At 35.2% G+C, this 23,868-nt stretch overlaps 1 long non-coding RNA gene across 9 annotated transcripts in view; it reads right to left on the bottom strand.

Annotated features, from left to right (window-relative positions):
* Positions 1-240: 240 nt before the first annotated feature.
* LOC145642084 (uncharacterized) overlaps positions 241-23,868 on the bottom strand; it is a 30,466-nt gene continuing 6,838 nt past the window's right edge. For 2 of the 9 annotated variants that reach the window (XR_014115625.1, XR_014115630.1), the window contains exons 7-11: positions 22,111-22,197; positions 21,505-21,759; positions 20,090-20,769; positions 19,884-19,968; positions 12,717-19,253 (exon numbers count right to left, since the gene is read on the bottom strand). This is a non-coding gene — a long non-coding RNA (uncharacterized LOC145642084). Of the gene's footprint in view, positions 278-5,038; positions 5,405-5,719; positions 5,789-8,123; positions 8,754-8,870; positions 8,953-9,058; positions 9,184-9,330; positions 9,392-9,891; positions 9,947-10,101; positions 10,189-11,879; positions 11,951-12,548; positions 12,656-12,716; positions 19,969-20,089; positions 20,770-21,504; positions 21,760-22,110; positions 22,198-23,868 lie in introns of those variants that run through there. The other 7 variants (XR_014115629.1, XR_014115631.1, XR_014115624.1 and 4 more) reach the window with 6 other exon arrangements.

Raw genomic sequence — 23,868 nt, 5'->3', positions numbered from 1 at the left:
GGGGCGGGGATGGTTTTGGAGTTGTACCCGCCGGGGCGGGGATGGGGATGAATATTAGACCCGCCGCGGGGATGGGGATGGGGATGGGGATGAAAATGATAGGTGGGGATGGGGATGGGAAGGCCAACATCCGCCCCGCCCCGCCCCATTGACATCCCTATCCTTCACCACCACAATCAACCACAGCAGCCACCAATCACCCCCGTAACAATCACCAACTCACCTGCGAACAGCCGCACCACCATTCTCACGCACCTAAACCAGCAATCAACCGCACCTGCACCACAACCAGCAACAATTAAGCAACCAATCCACCCAAAAATCAGAGCAAATCACAAATAGATCGGGTTCGAGCAAACCGTTTGAGGGTTCGGTCGAAGTACGAGTCAGAGACTTTCAAAGTTCTGTAAATTGAAGAGGTGTGGTCGAACACACCCATGGTTCGACCGAACCAATTCACGAGCCTCGCACATGATATTTAATGAGGATCGAACGATTGAAGCTTGGTGATGGTCGTTGATTTTTGATTTGCGATGATGATGTGCGGTGATGATGGATTTTGATGAATGGTGAAGATGATAATTGAAGCAGCCAAATTCGAAGAAGAGAGTATGGTTGTGTTTTTGTGGGAATTGATTTTGGTTTATTTTCTTTTTATTTTTATTTCTTTCTTTTCTTTTTCCCTTTTTTCTTATTTCTTTCTTTTATTTTTATATATTAGTTTTCTTATTTTACTTTTCCTTTTTAATTTAATTTATTTTCTTTTCTTTTCTTTTTCTATTTTTCCTAGCTTAGTATTTATACCCATTTTTTGGGGTAATTGGAGGAGAATTCAATTACTATCTATTCCACTCTCTAATTAGTTTTAGGAGAGCTTCTCTCTCTAGGTTTAGGTTAGAATTAGGATAGTTTAGAGAGAGAAAGTGAGGGTTTCACCATTGTTGAGTTTGGATATTGAAGAAGAAGATTGACTATCTTGTTTGTAGATTTCCACATTCAATCAATGAGAATCTCTAACTCTCTCTCCTCTATTTTTATTTGCTTTATTTTGATTATTATTTTAGTTGTTGGTATTGCTTGTTAATCATGTTTATCCTTGATTGTTTGTTAATTAATCTTGATATTAGCATGATTAGTGAGTAATTTCCCCATTAAGGGGATGGTTGTGGTGTAGTTGGATCTTGAGCATGTTCTAGGGTTTAGAATCGATTTATTTGTGATTAAAGTCTTTATATGCTTGATATTCTTTAATCTTCTTGAAAGTGCACATTGTTGGTTGATTAAAGGTGAATCTTTGCTAACAAGAAACGGAAGTTGACTTAGTTAAGGTTCATTACTATCAATTGTTATTTAATAGTACCTCCTAGTATATGGTTCTAATGTGGAAACATAGAGGCTACATTAGGAGAAGCCAATTGACCCCGGAAGGCGGCTAGATTGGATCCTTTATTTCGATATTCGAGCATGTTTAGTTCATAATTAATTCAATTTCTATGCCTTTGTTTATGTTCAAGTGAATGCTATACCTAAACCATTTCCCTTAGTGTTTTATTTCTTGTTTTAGCATATTTAGACTTTAGTTTATTTATCTCCTATTTCGGACTAGCTTAATTGTCGATAACATTTGGTGGTGTTTATCCGTTCTCTATGGTTCGACCCCTATGCTTGCCTTATACTCGTATTAGGTTTGTTTAGGTTGTATAAATTGTATTTGATCTAGGGATAGACAATTGACGACGCGTTTATTCCCTTGTCAACCACCATTGTCATAGCTCGGCGAGAACGAGGATTGAGGCCCCGGAATCGATAAATTCATAATCAAATTTGAAATGGGGGCAGCTTGATTATGATCATAAGGGTAATACGGAGGTTAGCAACAGTTTACTAATTCAAACGAGATGAAAAGCCAAAAATTGAATGAGAAATTATCAAATTCATCAATAAATCACTGAAAATCAATCTACCAAAGCACAAATATATATATATATATATATATATATATATATATATATATATATATATATATATATATATATATATATATATATATATATATATATATATAGGGGAGGGATCCGGTAAGAACCCCTCCTTATGTAAGAACCCTAGTTATATAAGAACCAATCTCATCCGTAGGATTAGATTAGGATGAGCGGTCAAGATTAAAACAAAAAAAAAACTCCCCTAAAACCCTCCCCCAAACGTTCATACTTTTCTCTCTCCTCAAACTTTCAATCCTCTTTACTTTCTCTCTCCTCAAATCTCAAAATCTAGCCCAAATTGCTGCAAAACAACCTAAATTGCTCAAATCAGGTACTTTTTCTTTGATTTTGTTCTAATTTTATGAATTTCACATGATATTCAAGTCGATTTTGTGCTTTCAATCGCATGATGTTTGCAAATTGGCGATTTTGATTTTTGCGATTTGATTTTCATGAATTTTGCATGAGTTAAAGCCGATTTTGTATGTTTTTCTTTTCAATTTTTTTGAGTTCAATTTTTGAAAATTTATGGCTCGAATTTTGTTCGATTTTTGAGTTCGATTTTTGCTCGATTTTAGTTCGAATTTTGCTTGATTTTAGTTCGATTTTGCTAATATTTTGATTTTTGTTCGATTTTGTTCGATTTAATTAGTTCAATTTATGTTCGAATTATTTTGTTCGATTTTTGTTGTTTGTTTTCTGTCAATTTCGAAAAGGCTTGTATAATGTTCGATTTCTGTTTTTCTTTTTTTTTGTTCGATTTTATATTTTTTTTGTTCGATTAACAGAGTACTGTATACCACTGGTATACATGGAATGCGGCTATTAATTTTTATTGTGTAGTGATTAGTATAAATCAGTGGCGAATGGGAAAGATTTAATCAAGAATTTCTGGGTTTGTTGAAGTTTGAAATCGAGACAATTTGTCGTTCCTTTTCAAGAAATTACTTGATGTATTTTGAGGAATTGGAAGTATTTTTTGTGTGCATTTGTTGTTGTGCTAATGCTTATACTGTGCGTTATTGATGATTGTGATTTGTGAAGCTGTTTGAGCGTGCTTCATTGTTTGTTCTGTGTTAACGCGCAGTTTTACTGTGACTTTACTATTTGAATGTGGATGAATGTGTTGTGCTTGAAAGCTCAAAGCCAATAGTTTCTGGCTGTGGTATGTTTGATTTGCATTTGGGCCTATGTTGATTAATGAATCTTTCACTCTGTGTTTCTTTGCCTGTTTGAATAAATTGGCCTGGTTGATTATCGATGTGTTTTGTTTTTCCACTTTGGTTGGCTGTGCACTTTTGCCAATATTCTTGCTAATGCAATTGTCTGGTAGAAATTGTGATTTGTGGAATTGTGAATATTTTTAGTACTCCACATCATTTTTACTTCATTCTTATGTTTACACTGGCATATTATTGTTTTCATTGTGCAGTTTTGTTGTTTTGTGTGTGCCTGCCTTGATTTGATATCATATGGAACATTGATATAATTTTAAGTTATTTTTATTATGTTCTAAAGTTTTCCCATATTTTTTAAAGTATTTCTATTATGTTCTAAAGTTTTCAATTATGTTCTAAAGTTTTCTATTATGTTCTATTATATTTTTCCCTTATGATCTAAAGTTTTCCCCTATGTTCTAAAGTGTTTCTATTATGTTCTATTATTTTTTTTCTTTATGTTCAAAAGTTTTCCCATATGTCCTAAAGTATTTCTATTATGTTCTAAAGTTTTCTATTATGTTATATTATATTTTTTCCTTATGTTCTAAAGTTTTCCCTTATGTTTTAAAGTATTTCTATTATGTTCTAACATTTTCTATCCATATGTTCTAAAGTATTTCTATTATGTTCTAAAGTTTTCCCTTATGTTCTAAAGTTTTCTCATATGTTCTAAAATTTTCCATTATGTTCTAAAGTATTTTTATTATGTTCGAAAGTTTTCCCTTATGTTCTAAAGTATTTCTATTATGTTCTATGATTTTCTATTATGTTTGAAATTATTTATATTACATGTCAATCTTTTAAAGTATTTTAAATTATATATATATGTTATAATTTACATATCAATGTTCTAAAATAATTGTAATTAAGTTCTAAATTCCATGTCAATGTTCTAAAATAATTGTAATTGAGTTCTAAATTCCATGTCAATGTTCTAATTATATTATTAATTTTTTAGTTGGAAGCATTTGGTGAATTTTATGAAGAAGTTGATAAGAAGAGTGCAATTATTTCCACTTATGAAACAAGAAATGTTGAGATGAGATGGAAAAGCAACCAGAATAAACATGATTGTGGAGTATTTCTGTTGAAGCACATGGAATCCTATGAAGGCCAATGTCAAAAACAATGGAATTCAGGATTAGAGAAGGATAATGTAAGTACAAAACATATATGATTAGGTTCTAATTACGTGTCAATGTTTTAAAGTAATTCTTATTATGTTCTAAATTACATGTATATGTTCTAAAGTCATTTTTTTTTTGTGCAGTTTGAGCAAATGAAAAGGTTACGAGTGGAGTATTGTGGGAAGATTATAACATCAGAAGTAAATGAAGAACGGAAAAGAGTGTTGAAGATGGCTAGAGAGTGGTCAAAGATCAACAAATTTTGATATTTGATTGTGTAAATCTCAAGTATATATAATAGTAATTTTTTGTACAAATATATGATTATGGACATAACTGTTTTGAACATGTGTATATTTTGAAACATTAATATCATTTGGAACATTAACCTAATTTCAAGTTATTTTGATTGTGTTCTAATGTATATAAAGTAATTCTTAATATGTTCTAAGTTGCATGTGTATGTTATAAAGTAATTCTTATTATGTTCTAATTTATTATTATAATGTTTTAAAGTATTTAAGTTGTTACTTGCAAAATTTGCGCAAAATAAATGGTTCACATTAGTTGAAAAATATTATGTTATCTCATACTCATCCAACCCCATTCTCATATTATAATATTGCCAAAAATTATGTTAATAAAAGAATAAGAGTTATAATATAATCATGTTATATTATAATTGTAAACATAAGAATATAGAGAATAATTGGACAAAAAATAATATGCATTATGTTCTCAAAATAATAAAAAAAATGTATAAAAGAAAAATTTACACAAAATTTTTTCCATGTGCTATTTCCTAAAAATAAAAAGTCTCATGCGGTTGTACGAATAGCATAATCAACCTGAAAAAAAAATTAATAATTAGAACATAAACACATTATAAATTTCCTAGAAGTAAACCCAGCGGCATTTGCATATGCTTTATAAAAACTAAGACCCTCTTCGGGATCTTTGAATATCATCCCCAAACGAGGTTTTAACTCTTCGGGAACACTTGGAATCCATTCCTTAGTGGTACCACCAGGGCTAAACGATCCAACAACCTCAGGAGTACGATAAATAACACCAACTGCATTAGAACATAAAGAGAAAGAGAAACATACATAGAAAACTTTAGAACATAATGAAAAAAGTTTAGAACATTAAGAATAAACTTTAAAACATAGTAAATTACTTTATAACATACATAATAAAATTTAGAATAAAGTGAAAAAATTTAGAAAATAAAGAATTACTTTAGAACATAACTAGAATTTTTTTTGAATATTAAACAAATTTTGAACATAATCAACAAATTTACAAAATTACTTTAAAATATACAACTAAGTAAAGTTTAGAACATGTAAGTAAATTGAAATTAAAGTATTAAAACAATGAAAATTACCTGAATGAGTAACAACGGAAGAAGGAGAATTATCTTGAACATCATCTAAATCCATGAATATGCCAAAACCTAATTATCATAAATACAAATTGTAGTAAAAAACCAATCTAAAATTACTTATAGAAGAAAAAGGTAATTAAAGTTTATGTTCAAAAGTTTTCTATTATGTTCTATTATATTTTTCCCCTTATGTTCTAAAGTTTTCCCTTATGTTCTAAAGTATTTATATTATGTTCTAAAGTTTTCCCATACGTTCTAAAGTTTTCTACTATGTTCTAAAGTTTTCCCTTATTATGTTTTAAAGTTTTCTATTATGTTTTAAAGTTTTCTATTATGTTATAATGTTTCTATTATGTTCTAAAGTTTTTCCCTTATGTTCTAAAGTATTTTATTATGTTCTAAAGTTTTCTATTATGTTCTATTATATTTTCCCCTTATGTTCTAAAATATTCCCTTATGTTCTAAAGTTTTCTATTATGTTCTATTATATTTTCCCCTTATGTTCTAAAGTTTTCCCTTATGTTCTAAAGTTTTCCCATATGTTCTAAAGTTTTCTACTATGTTCTAAAGTTTTCCCTTATTATGTTCTAAAGTTTTCCCTTATGTTCTAAAGTATTTATATTATGTTCTAAAGTTTTCCCATATGTTCTAAAGTTTTCTACTATGTTCTAAAGTTTTCCCTTATTATGTTTTAAAGTTTTCTATTATGTTATAATGTTTCTATTATGTTCTAAAGTTTTCCCATATGTTCTAAAGTATTTTATTATGTTCTAAAGTTTTCCCATATGTTCTAAAGTTTTCTATTATGTTTTATTATATTTTTTACTTATGTTCTAAAGTTTTCCCTTATGTTCAAAAGTATTTCTATTATGTTCTAACATTTTCTATCTATATGTTCTAAAGTTTTTCCCTTATGTTCTAAAGTTTTCCCTTATGTTCTAAAGTTTTCTATTATAGTAAAAAAAAACAATTTGAAATTAAAATCCATAATAGAAAAACTCAAGCAAGAAAAAAAAATTTGGAAAAAAAAATTGAAAATGAAAACTAGAAACTTAAAAAAAAAAAAAAAAAAAAGCGAAAAAAATTAGGGAAAAAACGAGGAAAAAAAACGAAATAAAAATAAAAAATTGAAATCGAAAAAAAAACTGGAAAAAAAAACGAAAAAATAAAATAAAAAACTTGAAAATAAAAATCGAAAAAAAAAATGGAAAATGGACAATAAAAAAAAAAAAAAAAAAAAAAAAAAACTGGAAAATATAAATAACAAAATGGAAAATCGAAAAAAAAAATTGAAAAATAAAAACAGAGGAAAAAAAAAACGAATTAAAATTAAAAAATTGAAATCGAAAATAAAAAAAACTTGAAAATAAAAATCGAAAAAAAAAATGGAAAATGGACAAAAAAAAAAAAAAACTGGAAAATATAAAAAACAAAATGGAAAATCGAAAAAAAATGGAAAATCCACAAAAAAAACAAAAAAAAAAAAAAAAAAAAAAAACTGGAAAATAGAAAAAAAAAATCGTAAAAAAAAAATTGAAAATAAGAAATCGAAAAAAAAAAAGGAAAATCGACAAAAAAAAAAAAAAAAACTGGAAAAAAAAACTGAAAAATAGAATAAAAAAATGGAAAATCGAAAAAAAAAATTGAAAATAAGAAATCGAAAAAAAAATGGAAAATCGACAAAAAAAAAACTGGAAAATAAAAAAAAAAACTGGAAAATCGTAAAAAAGAATCGAAAAAACAACTTGAAAATAAAAAATCGAAAAAAAAACTGGAAATTAAAAAAATATATTATTAAAAATCGAAAAAAATAAAAAACCAAAAAAATAAACTTTAAATCGCCAAAAAAAAAAAAATTCAACAAAATCGAACCAAATATAAAAACAATTGAACTTAAAATGGCAAAAAAAAAACGCAAAATAAAATAAAATAAATAAACTTACCAAGTTCCTTGAGGTAGAGGAGAGAGAACAGAGAAAATGTTGAGGAGAGAGAAAATGCTAAGGAGAGAGATTTAGGGTTTTCTTTTATTTAAAGATTGAAAAAGAGTTATTAAAATTACAAAAATGCCATTACTAAAGAGGGATTTTAGATGGTTAGATCAAAATCATTGAAGGGTTGAGATGGATTCTTATATAAGATTGGATTCTTATATAGAGGAGGGTTCTTATATGAGCCTTCCTCTCCCTCTCTCTCTCTCTCTCTCTCTCTCTCTCTCTCTATATATATATATATATATATATATTTTGAACTAAATGTGCATTTATTTTGAACTAAATGTGCATAAATTTTCTACTAAATGTGCATATTTGATTTTGGACCTGATACTTTTTTTGCAAATTCTGGAAAAACGAGAACTTATGCACATTATGTGCAAAAAATATGCACATTCAATTTCGGTCAATTTTTTTTTTTTTTTTTGCACATTTTATTCAAAAAGTATGCACATTTAGTATAAATTTTATGCACATAAAATCCTTCTCATCATAAGAAACTTCTCATTTGACCCTAAATCTCTCTATATATATATGAACTTAGCTCCACCCTCCTTGAAACCCTTCACAACAACGGCAATTTCATATAGTTTCAGCAGCAATTCCAGGGGAAAAAAAACTAAAACAAAACAAACCACATCAAAACATGTGCAAGTCCAATTTAATCAGAGGGCATAAGCATATAAGAGAATAACACCGAACTAACTTGCATTTTTCAACTACAAATTCCACTAAATTGCATCTATTTATAGGATCATACACTTTCATCAAAGATAAGCAAATTTAATCAACACAAAGTCAAACCAACCAAAATTCCCTGATCCAACCAATTTAAATTGAATGAACATCATTATCAAAACCTAGAAAACCAAAGTAAATCAACTGCAAGAAGATTGGTATCTCCTACAAACCTGTCATTCATTCCCCATAGGCTCTAATTAACATTTAAGTCACTCTAATTAGTCTCATATGCCTTTGCAATGTGTGCAATAAAAAGTACACCCCAGCAGAATTGCAGTAAAAAGTATTTCCCATGGTTGCTAATCATACACAGCAGAGCAAACACAAGTCACTAATGATGTCCAGTGGATACTGGAGAGTTGGAGACTAAAAGAATTGCAGAATCATGTATTATTATCATAAAGTTAGAATCTCACATTGAATATTTGATGGCAGCAATCACATCTACAGCTGGCAGAAAATCATTCACTGCAGCTCTCTTATTCTCGTTCTTCTTATCTATAATTTCTGTGAAGGCAACCTTATATGGAAGTAGAAGAGAAATAAAAGGTCCTAAAATGAGACCAATAACCTATAAAGGTCTAAAATGCCAAGCAAAGGATACATACAGTCTTCAAAAAACCAGCAGATTTCAGCAAGGCGGTGAGGAGGGAGTTCATTGAGCTCCGTGTAGTGATGGAAATCAGGATCATCGGCACACATTGCTATAATCTTTCCATCTTTCACACCCTGAAACACATAATATGATAATATATTAAGCTTATTAAATATCAGAAACCTAATTCCTGACATTCCAGTTTATGGCGGGACCAAATAATTGTAGGATGCTGCAGATTACTAAAGCAAGAAAGGTGAAGGAGGGGAAAAGAGGATCACCTGATCAATCATAGGCATGAGTCCAATAGACCGAGCTCAAAGGAGGGGAAAAGAGAATCACCTGCATCAGCAAAAGCATGTCCATAGGATCACTGTCCTCGCAAAGGGTACACGGGATAAAACCATAATTATTTGGGTAAACAACTGATGAGTAATGAACACAATCAACCTACAAGTAATGATCCACAGCTTGTACTTGTTCAATGCATAGAAAAGATTAGGCCATGCAGCCATAGCCATGGGAAATGAGAAAGCAAGAGAAAATGAGTGATAGCGAGCAAATTCGGGAAAGCAAGGCCAGGAGGAAGTGACAAGAAAAATGAGGATGATATAAAAACAACAGCAACAATCAACTCAATTAACAGCAATTAGAGTTGTGCTCAAACCTAATTAACGCCAATCCGCCATTAATCTACTACACTATCTCAGCACCATCCCAATTTGCATAAGCATGATTTAAATACAATACCTAAAACTAACTCATTAACATCAATTTAAAATTCTCAAAGAGTATTAATATTAACAACAATTTATATCCAAAAAAAAGAAGTATCCACTTACTTTTTCTATCATCCATCTCAAATGATGCCATCTTTGCCGATTCCAAAGGTCAAATCTGCGATATCCGGAAAGAATTATACACGAAATCAAAAGGAAAACAGCAAAATCAAAAGCAGAAGATAATAATTACGACCCATCACAATTTACTAAGCCAGGATTCTTGCAGTAACAAGCAACAATATACTAATCAAATACCAATTACAGATATACCCTACTTTATCACTACTCATAGCCAGAACGCACTTGCTTGGCAGACTAAAACAGCAAAGTAACTATCACTGTATCAAGCCACATTCCCTGCAAAAGGTACAAAACAAGAAATTATTAAAGATTTATCAAAAGTATATTAAAAGGGTTAAAATGGGATACTCCAAATTCTCACAGACAAAGTTATCAGAATCGGGATTCTACTTTGAATCGGTGAGTGGGGTAGAATTGAATCGGTAAAATCGAATCGTAGAATCGTACGATTCTACCAAAATGTAAAATTGGGCTTCAAAATGTAACAAATGACTACATAATTTTATAGCAATGAGAATGATAATAATATATGTTGTTTATAACATAATATTTACATACAAACACAAAATAGTTTTTCAAGTAATTTCGCACGCGCATAACTCAAACAATACACTATAAACCATAAAGTCGGATTATTGGTACACATTCTTAACCATGAGAGTACACGACAGTTGTTAAATTATGAAAAAAATAACGTTGTTGACTCGTAAAGTTGTTTTCCCTAGACCCATGCATAATAATAAAAAAAAAAAATCCAATAATGATAGAAAACTAAGTGTCAAGTTAGTTCATTTAACGAGATAACTAAAGAATGACAACTACAACAAACTCATGTTATAAAACTGTTTTTTATATGCCCAAAGTTGAGTGCATGAGACTCATGAATACATTCTTATGCCCACAAAATTTAAATGGTTGGATAGAATCTTAAAAGTTATTTAAATTGATGTTTCATAAGCTTTATTATGATTTAGATTGAATAATATGTAAGTCATTGACTAAAGTTAGGTTTAACTACGACACCCCTACACTCTTTAGTCTATAACTTAAAATATATAAATGATATAGATACGAAACTAATTCTATAGAAAGTAGACTTCAAGAGCTTTTCAATGATATATTATAAGCCTAATTCCGACTTCGGAATCAAAGGTTATGGGTTTCGAAAAATCAGGTTTTTTACAGGAGTAGAATCGGTATAGAATCGTAGAATCGGTACCGATTCTAACCGATTTTACCGATTCTATGAGCGATTTTACAGCATAACGATTCTACCAGCGATCTACATTAACCAGCATAACGATTTTACAGCACCATTAAAAAACTCAATCAAATTACTGTAAAGATCCTATCAATTAAATACCCTACACCCTGTAATCGAATCGTGTGCATCTACATTTATGTCCTAAGACCACTCAGTAGTATTAAATAAAACCCTAAATAAAGTTCAAAAACACATAGCATTATGAGAATACAGGTCAAATTAAGGCAAAAAAAATAATAATAATAAAAATAAATAAATAAATAAACAGCAAAAAATTTATATGAAAATTAGAAGATCAACCCACAAATTGTAACCAAAACCACATTTTTCATGATTCAAAGAAATAAAGCTTAACAGAAAAGAATGAATGAAAAATAAACCCAAAATTAAAGAAACCTACAATGCTCAAACCATGTGATTTAAAAGAAAAACAGGGAAAAAGAGAGAGAGAGAGAGAGAGAGAGAGAGAGAGAGAGAGAGAGAGAGAAGAGTTGAGAATGTACCAAATGAGAGCTTGGTGAGTTAATTAGATATAGTTCAGAGTGAATGTTATATAGGAAGAGAAAGGGGTAAAAGGAGGGAGCGGTTGGTTATATTGGAAAACTTCCAGTGCGATCTATATGATTTAAGGGGTAAAAAGGTCCTTTACTTAGTCCTAAAGCTACTATATATATATAAATAAAAAGGACCGTTAATTTGCTCACCTGACAAAACTGCAATAGAACCTAACTGCTAACAAGATAAGTGTAAGCTCCTGTGACATATACGAGAGTTCTGCAAATCATCCAAAGTGAAAAAAGTTCACTCAAAAATCAGATAAAATAGTTTCAGCTACATACAAATGAGTGCAGCTTAAACAAAGTATACAAAATTATAAAGACACCTAAGCTTGTTACTGTAGTTTCAAAAAAGGTTACAATTCATCTTTGTCTTCCACAAAGATGCATAAACCTAAGCTTGTTAAATGTAGTGCATTCACACAACAAATTCTAGACATTATACTTAATTCTCCTTTCATGTGTATACTCCTATGATCCTATCACCTTTTGATATATTCAGTTCCATATGTAATTATTCTATCTAAAACATTTGTTTTCCGAGAGAGTTATCAAAATAAATTTAGTCACTGTTTCCCTAACATATTTTGTCTATTATTTACTTAATATTCTTTATATATATGATGATTTTCAACAAATCTAATGACTGCCTGACTGGTAGGGAACAAATTATAAAGTAAGCTACAATAAAGATCCAAATTACAGGACTTTAAAGATATGTGTCTAAATTTTTGGGCACGGAAGAAACTAGTTACAGTCATCAATACATATCAACAAAACTCTCAATAGGATTACAGCTATAACAGAAAACTTACTATCTAAATCGCGCACAATATTTACTGCATTAAGCTGCATCTTGTCCAGCTGCAACCCTTGCAGAATCAACTTCTGAATCATGCTGCCATGGCTTTCTAACATGTTCCTACACATAGATTGTAATAGACTAGGACTGATTGTAATATTGTTATACTAAATTGATTCAATTAATGGAAGGGGGACAGATTTTCATATGATTAATCATAGGTTACAAGGGATAGTTTAGTAGCTTGAGGCTACAAGTCTTTAAGCCACTTTAGGTAGCCACTCTCTTGTGTTTGCCTTAGAAATTTCTGGATGTCCTCCCAATTACACATAACTATCTACTTATACTAAGATTACTAATGGTCAAGGTGACCTTCATTCTAAACATGTGACTACTTAACATAAATAGGAAAACCAAAGAAAACATGATAGAAGTGAGTTGCATTTCTTTCCTTGGTCTTCTCTTAATTAAACTTGTCCTCTTGCTCGTTGGAGTATTGATACCTTGGGAACCACTCTTGCTGCTGGTTGACTTCTTAGAGCCCTATTGCTTGTTCTTCCTCCTAGCGTAGACCTTCAAGGGTGGTGGCTGACCCGGGTCCATCACATTACTCCCCCCCAAAAGTTTCACCTTGTCCTCAAGGTGGAAATTAGGGAAACAATCACGAATTGCCTCATACTCTTCCCACGTGGCCTCGAATTCCGGCAGACCTGCCCATTAAATCAAAACCTCTAAGGTTGCCCTTTGGCCAAAACGGCGCTTCCGAATATCGAGCAGGACCTCTGGAGTGACTACTAACTCCAAGTCTGGAGAAAGTTGAGGTGGAATCGGTGTACTAACCGCACCCAGACCTATAACCTTCTTTAATTGTGACACATGAAAGACCGGGTGGATTCTACGAGGTCGAGCTGGTAAGCTACCTTCCCCGCCTTTTGTAAAATACGAAACGGACTATAGAACCACGCTGCTAGCTTCTCAAACGGACGGCGAGCCAAAGATTGTTGACGGTAAGGCTGTAGTTTTAAGAATACCTCATTACCGACATCAAATTTTTCGTCCCTTCGCTTTTTATCCGTATACCCCTTCATGATACCAAATTCAGTCTCAATTCGTCGAGCATAAAGTCCCGCTCTTGCAACTGTTCTTCCACAGAGCCCACCGTAGTTTGCCCATGTCCTACCCGCCATAAACGAGGCGGGTCCCTGTCGTATGGGGTGAAACGTTGTAAGAATATTCTGCCCACGGAAGCCACCTTGCCCAAGTCTTGGGTTGAGAATATGCGAAGCAGCGCAAGTACACTTCGAGGCCCTTGTTCACTATTTCCGACTGCCCGTCGGTTTGGGGGTGATAGGCGGTGTTGCGCCAGAGCTGTGTTCCTTGCAATCTGAATAGCTCCTTCCAAAACCCACTCATGAATACTCGATCGCGATCTGAAACAATGGTTGCCGGAAACCCATGTAATCGTACCACCTCCCTGACGTCCGCTACTTTAAGGGCATTGAAAGGGTGTTTTAAACCCAGGAAATGGCCGTACTTAGAGAACCGGTCGACTACCACCAAAATCGAGTCTACCCTGTTGATAATGGCAACCCCTCGATGAAATCCATCGAAATATCCTCCCACACCGCCACCGGAATCGGCAAGGGCTGGAGTAATCCGGCCGGACTCCGCTGTGAGGCTTTGTTCCAATCACCCACCATCTTCCGCATCCCCGGCCATAACCACTCTGCAGCCACCCTAAGGAATGTTTTGACCTCCCCTTCGTGCCCACCCATGGGAGAATCGTGATATTCACGAAGTAACAAGGGAATGATGGTGGCTTTCTTGGGCAGCACTAATCTGCCTTTATAAATAACTTGTCATCCACTAAGGAAAACCCACTCGGCCCTTTTTTGTTTGACTTCACTTGCTCTTTAATTTCGGCAATCCATTTGTCACGCTTGAGCTCTTGTTCCAGATTAGCCCAATTGATTTGTTGTGAGTACAACATAGCTCCCAACTGTTTATCAGTAGCATTCTTTCGGGAAAGAGCATTTGCCACTCTATTCGAAGCCCGGGACGATATTGAACCTCGAAATTAAATCCCACTATTTTGCGCATTCACCGTTGATATTCGTTTCCAACTGCTCGTTGTTGTGTAATATAACGCAAACTTTGTTGATCGGTTCGTACTACAAACCTTCTTCCTAACAAATAATGCCTTCACTTCTCGATGGCAAGACAAATAGCCATTAGCTCCTTCTCGTATATTGATTTAGCCCGAGCCCGCACTCCCAACAATTTGCTATAAAAAGCAATGGGCCGATTTTCTTGCATTAACACGGCCCCAAGCCCATAACTTGAAGCGTCGGTTTCAAGGATGAATGTTTTGTGAAAGTCGGGCATGGCTAGGATTGAGCCGGTGGTCATTGCTATCTTGAGCCGTTGGAAGGCTTGATCCGCTGCCTCGGACCACCCAAAAGCATCTTTTTTAAGTTGTGATGTGAGTGGACCGGCTACTTCAGCATAGTGTGCCACAAACTTTCTATAGTAACCGGTTAGGCCTAAAAACCCCCTCAATTCTTTCAAATTGGTTGGCTGGCCCAATCAAGAATAGCCCTTACTTTCTCCATATCCATAGCCGCGCCATGTTGAGAGATTACATGGCCTAAGTAGACTACTTCTTATTTCCCAAACTCGCATTTCTTCAAATTGGCATATAGCTCATGCTTCTTCAATTCCTCTAGCACTTGTCGTACATGCTCTCGGTGCTCCACCTCATCTTTGCTATAGGCGAGGATATCATCAAAGAACACAAGAACGAATTTCCGTAAGAATGGCCGGAAAATATCGTTCATAAGTGATTGAAAAGTTGTCGGGGCGTTAGCCCAAACAGCATCACTAAAAACTCATAGTGACCTTCATGAATACGGAAGGTCGTCTTGTGAGTGTCTTCGGACCTCACTCGAATTTGATGATATCCGGATTTGAGGTCTAACTTAGAAAAGAAAGTCGCTCCATGTAGTTCATCCAATAATTCGTCGATAACCGGAATGGGGTACTTATCCGGCACCGTCTCCTTATTGAGAGCGCGATAATCTACACAAAATCGCCAAGAACCATCTTTCTTCTTGACTAACAATACCGGACTTGAAAAAGGACTCGTAGAGAATTTAATTATACCGTCCTCTCACATTTCCCAAACCATCCTCTCGATCTCATCCTTTTGCGCTTGCGGATACCAGTATGGTCTCACGCTAATAGGGTCACTGCCATCCTTCAAAGTTATGGCATTGTTCATGCCCACGTTGAGGAGGTAGCCCATTTGGCTTATTAAAGACTTGCCTATAACTCTCCAATACCCTTTTTAAGAATTCTGGCAGCCCATCCTTTAAGTTTGGCTCAATTGGGCCTGCTGGCCCATTCCCCCCTTGCTCCATGTCTACTTGGCTAATTTCAACCAGTAGCCCACCTTTTTGCTTGCAAAGAGTCTTAACCATGGCCTTAAGTGAGATTTTTGTAGTTTCCAACGTGGGATCACCGGTGAGGGTCACAGGAGCTCCGGCCACCGTAAAACACATTTCATGGGTCTTCCAATTAGTTATCACTGCTCCCAATTTCTCCAACCATTGAACCCCAAGTATAATATCGGCATTGCCTAACCGAAGCGGAAGGAAGTCCTCCACCACGGTTACACCACCTTCGAGCTTTACTCTTACTCCTTGACAAATCCCTCGACCCTTCACCATATCCCCATTACCCAAAGACACGCCAAATTCATCACCCTCCGTTAGTGGTAAACCCACACTATCCACCAAGGCCGTGGACACAAAGCTATGTGTCGCCCCCGGATCGATCATCACCACCACCTTCTTTCCTTTAACTACTCCCCTTAGCTTCATTGTTTTGGGGTTGGAAATTCCCACAACCGAACACAAAGACACTTCTACCGGGTTTCTGTCTCCTCCTCCATTCCTTCGAACTCATTTCCAAACTCATACTCATCTACTTCTCGCCCTCTTGCCTGGCGATAAGCACGCTCAACTCTTTCCTTTTACAACGGTGCCCAACTCCCCACCGTTCGTCACAACGGAAACAAAGCCCCTTCGACCGCCGTTTTTGTATTTCAGCCTCCGTAAGTCTCCTCGTCGATGGCCCACTTCTACCTCCATACATGTTACTTCCTGAACTGCCAACCATGTTAACGGAACTACGGAAGGTTGGGATTCTGAATTTCTGGGCCAACTGTTGGTTGGGCCTGTTGGCTGGTGGGTTTGGTAGCCCATAAGTTTGGACCAGCCCCACCCCTTTTCCCTTGTTATAGCCTACTGTAGGAGCCAGGCTTTGGGCCAGCCCAAAACGAGCCCCCCCAAATCCGCCCCTTTTTCAACATTCACTCGGTTCTTCTCCTCAATGAGGCCTGCGAGTTCCATAGCTCTTTCTAGAGTGTCTGTATATAGGGTACGCAGCTCAGTTTTAATCTCCCCTTTCAACCCATTCACAAATTGGGCAAACAAGAGATCTTCCGAAATTCCGTCCAACTGCAAATTCTATGAACTTCCGACGATATTCCTCCACGGTACCCTCTTGTTTCACGGCCAACCACTGCTCATACAACGTAACCGCGTGTGATGGCCGGAATTCATGGAGGATCCGACTTTTGAGATCCGGCCACCGCAAGATTGGTCGTCGGCGCTGCTCCCACCGAAACCACTTCAAAGCTGGGCCATCCATAGCCACCACGGCTGCTTCTTTCTTCTCTCCCTCCGTTAACTAATATAACTCGAAGAACATTTCTGTCCTAAGAATCCGGTTGTCACGGTCTTTACCCTCGAAGATCGGAAATTCTAGCTTCCGGTGTTTCCAGTGGCCCCGTCCGCGGTCGCCGTCACGACCTTCTCCGCAACGCCATTTGCCCATCTCTCTGTTTTGCCAGCCACCGGGGTCTGGAGGTCGCCGCCAGGCATGCCGTACTGCACTTCACCCTCCCCAAACGACGGGTGGTTCCTGATTCTCGCCGTGATTGTAACTAGTTTCCACCTCTAAGTTGACCACCGGCGGTGGTAGGATTGGTGGATTAGGAGGCCGAGTACTCCCTAACGCCTTCAACTCATCGCTCAATTTGTCGATTTTACTCCTATCGATGGCTGCCTGAGCATCCTGATCCTTTCGAAATCGATCGAGTCTTCCCTCCAACGGCACTCTGTTCTTCCTGTCTCTTCTGCTCGACTTCAAAGAACGTCGTGAAGTGGTCGGTGATAGCCTTTTAAGTGTCTACCATGGCCACTTTCACGGCCTCCGCGACTGCTGCCAATGGAGCGGTCTTGGTCAGTCAATTTCTCCTCCATTGACTTCAACCGAGACTCAACCTCTCCTATCTTCTCATCCATGGCGTCGGCACATTGGTCAGCTATGGTCCCCCCTCGAATGCTCTGATACCAAGTTGTAATAGACTAGGACTGACTGTAATATTGTTATACTAAATTGATTCAATTAATGGAAGGATAGATTTTTATATGATTAATCAAAGGTTACAAGGGATAGTTTAGTAGCTTGAGGCTACAAGTCTCTAAGCCACTTCAGGTAGCCACTCTCTTGTGTTTGCCTTAGAAATTTCTGGATGTCCTCCCAATTACACATAACTATCTACTTATACTAAGAATACTAATGGTCAAGGTGACCTTCATTCTAAACATGTGACTACTTAACATAAATAGGAAAACCAAAGAAAACTTGATAGAAGTGAGTTGCATTTCTTTCCTTGTTCTTCTCTTAATTAAACTTGTCCTCTTGCTCATTGGAGTATTGATACCTTGGGAACCACACTTGCTGTTGGTTGACTTCTTAGAGCCCTATTGCTTGTTCTTCCTCCTAGCGTAGACCTTCAAGGGTGGTGGCTGACCCAGGCCCATCACATAGATAATATGATACATGACATAGTATCATCGACAAATAAACTGGTTGGCTAAATAGTGATTCTCATAATTAAAATCTGCAAGGCAGAATCATGACTGGCAGAGCATGCAATATGCAACAGCATCTAGAGGTTTATATTTATAATTTATAATACAATCCAAAAAACTTGACAGCATATGTAACCAAATAGTGACCTCACTACATAAATCATTGTTGAAGCTAGACTACTGCACTTCTCATTACAAAGATAAAATCAAGGAATACACCGGTAAATGCTCAAATCAATCAATTTCATATTACATTACATTGCACTAAGTAAAAACATAATACTATAATGCTAATTTTGTGTTGAATTTAGTCAAACATCTTATCAAAGTCAAATCCCTCCTTGCTTCGTCCAGATTTGACACCAAATTTATCCAAATCAATTAACCACAATTGGATCATCATTTTAGCAAATATTGCTTCCTAATATGATCATTAATATCAAGTTTCAGCATCAAGCTAACTCATGAAAAATCTTCATCAATTCACTGTGAAATCATTAAACTTGTAATACTACCCTTAATGTCCAACATGTTATTAGACAATCCTCTAATTTTTTTTTCATCAAAATCCTTTTACTTAGACCTTAATCCCATTTTCTCTTCTACATAATCATAGCAATATTGAGGTATTTTTTGAGTTCTTCAATGACTCATAATGAAATCCTAGAGAAGCTAGCAAAAGAGAATTAAATAGAAAAAAACACCTTACAAATTTGGTCTAAAATAGCATTATCTGTTGCTTAATCCTTGGCTGTTTTTCCAACTCCCATCTCATCCTAGAAATCACATCAAGAATCATAAATTAGCACCGACAATGCTCAAACAATCCCCAAAAACTAACACCCAAAACTCCCCATTCCTGATTTACAAAAAATAAAAAAAAATTTAAAAAACCAAACCCTAATTGGCTAATTCCCAAACTCAACACAAAATCCAACCTAGAAATCATATGTAAAACCATAATTTTGGACTCATTGGTTGGGTAATGAAAACATAAGAATGAATCCAAAGCTGCCAAACCCCTTGATAAGCCATTACTACCTCCGTTTCGCAATGGATGTACTATTTTGACCTTTTTACTTTCCAACACACCACTTTGACCATTAATTCATGTACAAATTAATTAATTAAAAATATTATATTATATTATGAAAATATAAATTGAGCATTCCAAAACTATTTAATAGCACAAGACATGAAAACAGATCATCTATTGTGAAATAGAGGTAGAATTAAGCAAGTTAAGTGCTTAATCTAGACCAGCTATTTAAGTGGTTTTGAAAAATTCAAACTAAGTGCTCTGAAAGCTGTTGTTAGAATCTACATGTGTTGTTAGAAGCTGTTGGAATCACAGGAATGTATTTATTAGGTTTGGGCTCAAACTAATTTCCAAGAAACCCACTCACCAGATATTCAAGAAGCTGTCTATCATTCTTTGTCCTCTCTTCTGCAACATCCCAGCATCCTTTTTCAGCTAAAGTCTTCAATAAGCTACAATTCAATAATATTATTTTCATTCATGATTCAAATTAAATTGAAAAGAAAGGAAAAAAAAGAAAAAGAAAAAAAAGAGGTGTTAGCTTATGAGAAACATTTATGCAGGAAAATTCACCTTTCTTTATATTTATGGTAAACATCTGGAAATTCCTCTTTTAAATTGTTCCTCTTTATAATCCCATATGCAGGTTTTAGCATATTCATCTTAACGTATTCCTGAACAAGAATACATAACATCGACTTACCCACATATGATGCCCACTTCTCTGCTGCTCTAAAGTCTTTGTTCTCCAATATTTTAATTAGGAGAGATTCTCCCGAGTGACGAATATCAAAATTGTTCCAACAAAGAGACAGCAGTCATATACGACTGAGATTCTATGTGTTGATGAATATAATTCTCCATGAAAGCTTCAGCTTTGTCATAAGTACAGTTCTTTGCATCTGAATTGTGTATAGCTTTTTCAATATTCAACAACTTCAAATCAACAGCTTCAATTAGCTTTAGAAGTATTCTCTCATCATGTATGACAACGCCTTGGACAACATCAAGAAGTAACTGTGCAGCAAGATCTTGTGCTTCTAGCAAGTCAGCGGGATTGGTATTGGATTTCAGGAATTTACAAAGAGCAGATACAACCAAGTGACTGAAGCCATCAGCATATGATTCGAATACGGGAAGCACATATAGGCAACGGACAATAAAAACAGCTGGTCCAGGGTGAGGGGCGTTTATGAGAGCTAAATTGACTTGTTGTTGCAGAGCACGGAATATTTTGGTTGCTTTAGACTTCCCTATAACACCAAAATATAAAAGTATGTAAGTCACCTCTTCCTCTGTTTGCCTTCTTTGGCAATGGAAAAGGAGGCTAAAAAATAAAATAAAGTAGGACATGACTGCTCTACTTGCAATGCCTAGTTGCTTAACCTCATTAACATCAATTTTTAGTAGTGTAATAAGAGAGGTACTGTATTAGGACATCTCTAATGAATGTACTTCTCTTATGAATTACGAAACATCCGAAACATCTCTTATTACGAAACATCTCTTATTACAGTACATCAAATTATTTATGAATATACGAAACATCTTGAACAAATTATTTATGAATGTATATAAAATGGTAGGTTAATAAGAGATGGCTTGGAGACTCTCACATCATCAAAGAAAAGAACAAAAACTAACACCCAATATCCCAATTTCAACAACATTGAAAACCCCATTTCCCAAATTCAACAAAAATCAAAACCCAAAAAAATTCAAACTCGGATCGTCAAGATCCAACATAATTCATCAAAAAACGCTAAATCAAGCTAAAAACATTAAAATTCAAAAATAAAATTCCCGTTTTCTTAATCCCAAGAAATCAAACTAACACAAGAAATCAAACTAAACAAAATCACACAAGAAAACGAAATCACAACCATAATTTGATCACCGACATCACAAAAAGATTAAAACAAACCAATTAATAAATTCACAATCAAATTAATAAAATTAAAAAAATAAAATAAAATAAAAAGAGAAACCTCCAGATTCTTCAACAGTAGAGAAAGTGTAAATGGGTCGAATAGAGCTACCCGAAGCAGCTTATTTCGATTTGGCAGTAAAATTATCGAACCAAAAAGTCCAAGCATTCTCAAGAGGATGAGTTGCTGCGATTGATTTGCTGGGTTTTCCAGTGTTTGAGTAGTCATCGATAATCTGGCCTTCCTCCAAATCATCATCGTCTTCTCTCTTGTCTTCAATCTCAGTTGCCGCCACTGATTTCTCAAGCTATTCACCTATTAAAACATAAAGTTAAATAAATAAGAGAAAGGAAATGGAAAAAATGCTAACCTAGAATTATTAGTTCAAATTAATTGAACACCATACATATGGAAAAAAATATACACAAAATCTGATATTTATCAGAACCCTAACAAAAGTAAAAGCATGAAAAATAAATAAATAAAAAAAAATAATAAAAAAAAAAAAAGGAATCACTTTAGGATATGGGTGGCAATTCGGGTCAGTGGGTCGGGTTCGGGTCAGATTTCGGGTCAATTTCGGGTTATGCTTAGAAACAATAAAAAATGTAGCTTGATTACGCAAACAGAGGAACAAAGATTACGCTGCAAATGTAGTTGATTTACCAGTAGCCTTGTCTCCGGGAACAACGATTTCGATTCCATTTTTGTTGCCAGTTGATTTTGTTATCTACTCAAAATCTGTAGCAAAACCTAGAAAAATTACAATATAAAATGCGTAAATTTGCTTACAAATGAAGGAGGAAAGCGAAAAAGGTGAGAAACCTAAGGGAAGAAGAGAGTGCAGGAATGGAGATGTGGAGATGTGGGCCGAAGGATCAAGACAGAAGAGAGAGGAAGAGGAGGAAAACCCTAAACCAGCAACAAGGACAAATGAGCTGACGAACTGCGAACAAGTGGCAACAATAAGACCTATGTTACATTGACACGGGTACGGGTATCCGATACTGGTACGGATCCGAATGTTCAATACGTCATTTTCAAAATTTTAGAACACGGGGACACCATCTTAACTTGGGACACGGATACGGGTACGGGCATATGGAAATAATTTTTTTTAAGAAAATGGATGATTAGTAGTGTGGGAAGCCAGATCATCTTTTACTGCGTGAAGTGTAGTTTAAACTTGTACTATATGTAAGCAGTAATTAAATAATTGTAAGTGGGAAAAGGTTGTTTAAAAAAAAATAATAATAAAATAAGTGGGAAAAGGGTTGGGTCACGTGGGATAGATTGTGTAGAGGGGTTAAAGAAGTGGTGGGGTCAGGTCAAATTCAAGGTTAAAAGTATCCAGCTATATCCAACCTACCCTTTTTATATAAAATACTACCTCCGTTAATGGTTATTTGCAACATTTGCCATTTTTGGTTGCTATCTATTATGTGCAACAATTTTTTTTCTTTCCATTTTTAGTAACTTTTTGCCATCAAAATGACCATATTACCCTTACTTCAACAACTTAGACATCTAATTAAATTAGTAACATGATTTAACTCTTTACCTAATGAATCTGATTATTGTAATCAATTTCACCAAAAATCATACATCTTCATCAAAACCATTCATCTCCCTAACTCTTCTTCAATTGAAAAATCTCCAGAATTCAAACCCTATTTCTACAATTTTGTTCATCTTCCCCCTTCTCTCTCCTCTTGCGATTTGGATTCGTCTGGCCGGGGTTCGAGTTCGTGGGTCTGGTCGTGGGTCCGAGTCCGTGGGTCTGGTCGTGGGTCTGAGTCCGTGGGTCTGGTCGTGGGTTAACATTCGTGGGTTTGGGTTCGAGTTCGTGGGTCTGGTCGTTGATCCGAGTTCGTGGGTTTGGGTATAGGTGGTGGTCGTGGGTTTATGGGGGTTGCGTGAGTTTCGTGGGGATGAGTTTCAGATCTGGTTTGTGGGGGTGGCCTGAGTTTCGTGGGGGTGGTTCGTGTGGGGTGGCCTGAGTTTCGTGTTGGTTAATTTGTTGGGTTCGTGGTGGTTTAGGGTGGGTTGTGGTGGTTTGCTGGGTTTGTGGGTGGTTTGTTAGGTTCGTGGTGGGGTGTCGGGGGTTTTGGCTGGGTTCGTGGTTTTGGGGGTGGTTTTGGGTTCTAAGTATCGGTGGGTTGGGTGGTTCTAGTGGTTGTCGGTGGTGTTGGTGGTGGTTCTGGTTTAGGTGGTTATGGGTTTTTATTTAATTTTTTTTTTAAAAGTAGAATTAATACTTAATCAAGTGCCCTTACTTTTCAATAATGAAGCTTTAAAAGTTTTGCCTAGGAGTCCGCGCATAGCCCCTTTGTTGCATATAACTGTTAACGGAGGTAGTAATAAACTTTTTATTTGGCCAAAAGACTGAAAGATCTGCTCAACTTTTATGGAGAAGTCAAGACA

Source organism: Chenopodium album, chromosome 8, assembly GCF_948465745.1.
Source record: "Chenopodium album chromosome 8, dcCheAlbu1.1, whole genome shotgun sequence".
In the NCBI taxonomy this organism is placed as follows: domain Eukaryota; kingdom Viridiplantae; phylum Streptophyta; class Magnoliopsida; order Caryophyllales; family Amaranthaceae; genus Chenopodium; species Chenopodium album.
This window is presented reverse-complemented; position numbering and strand designations above follow the sequence as displayed.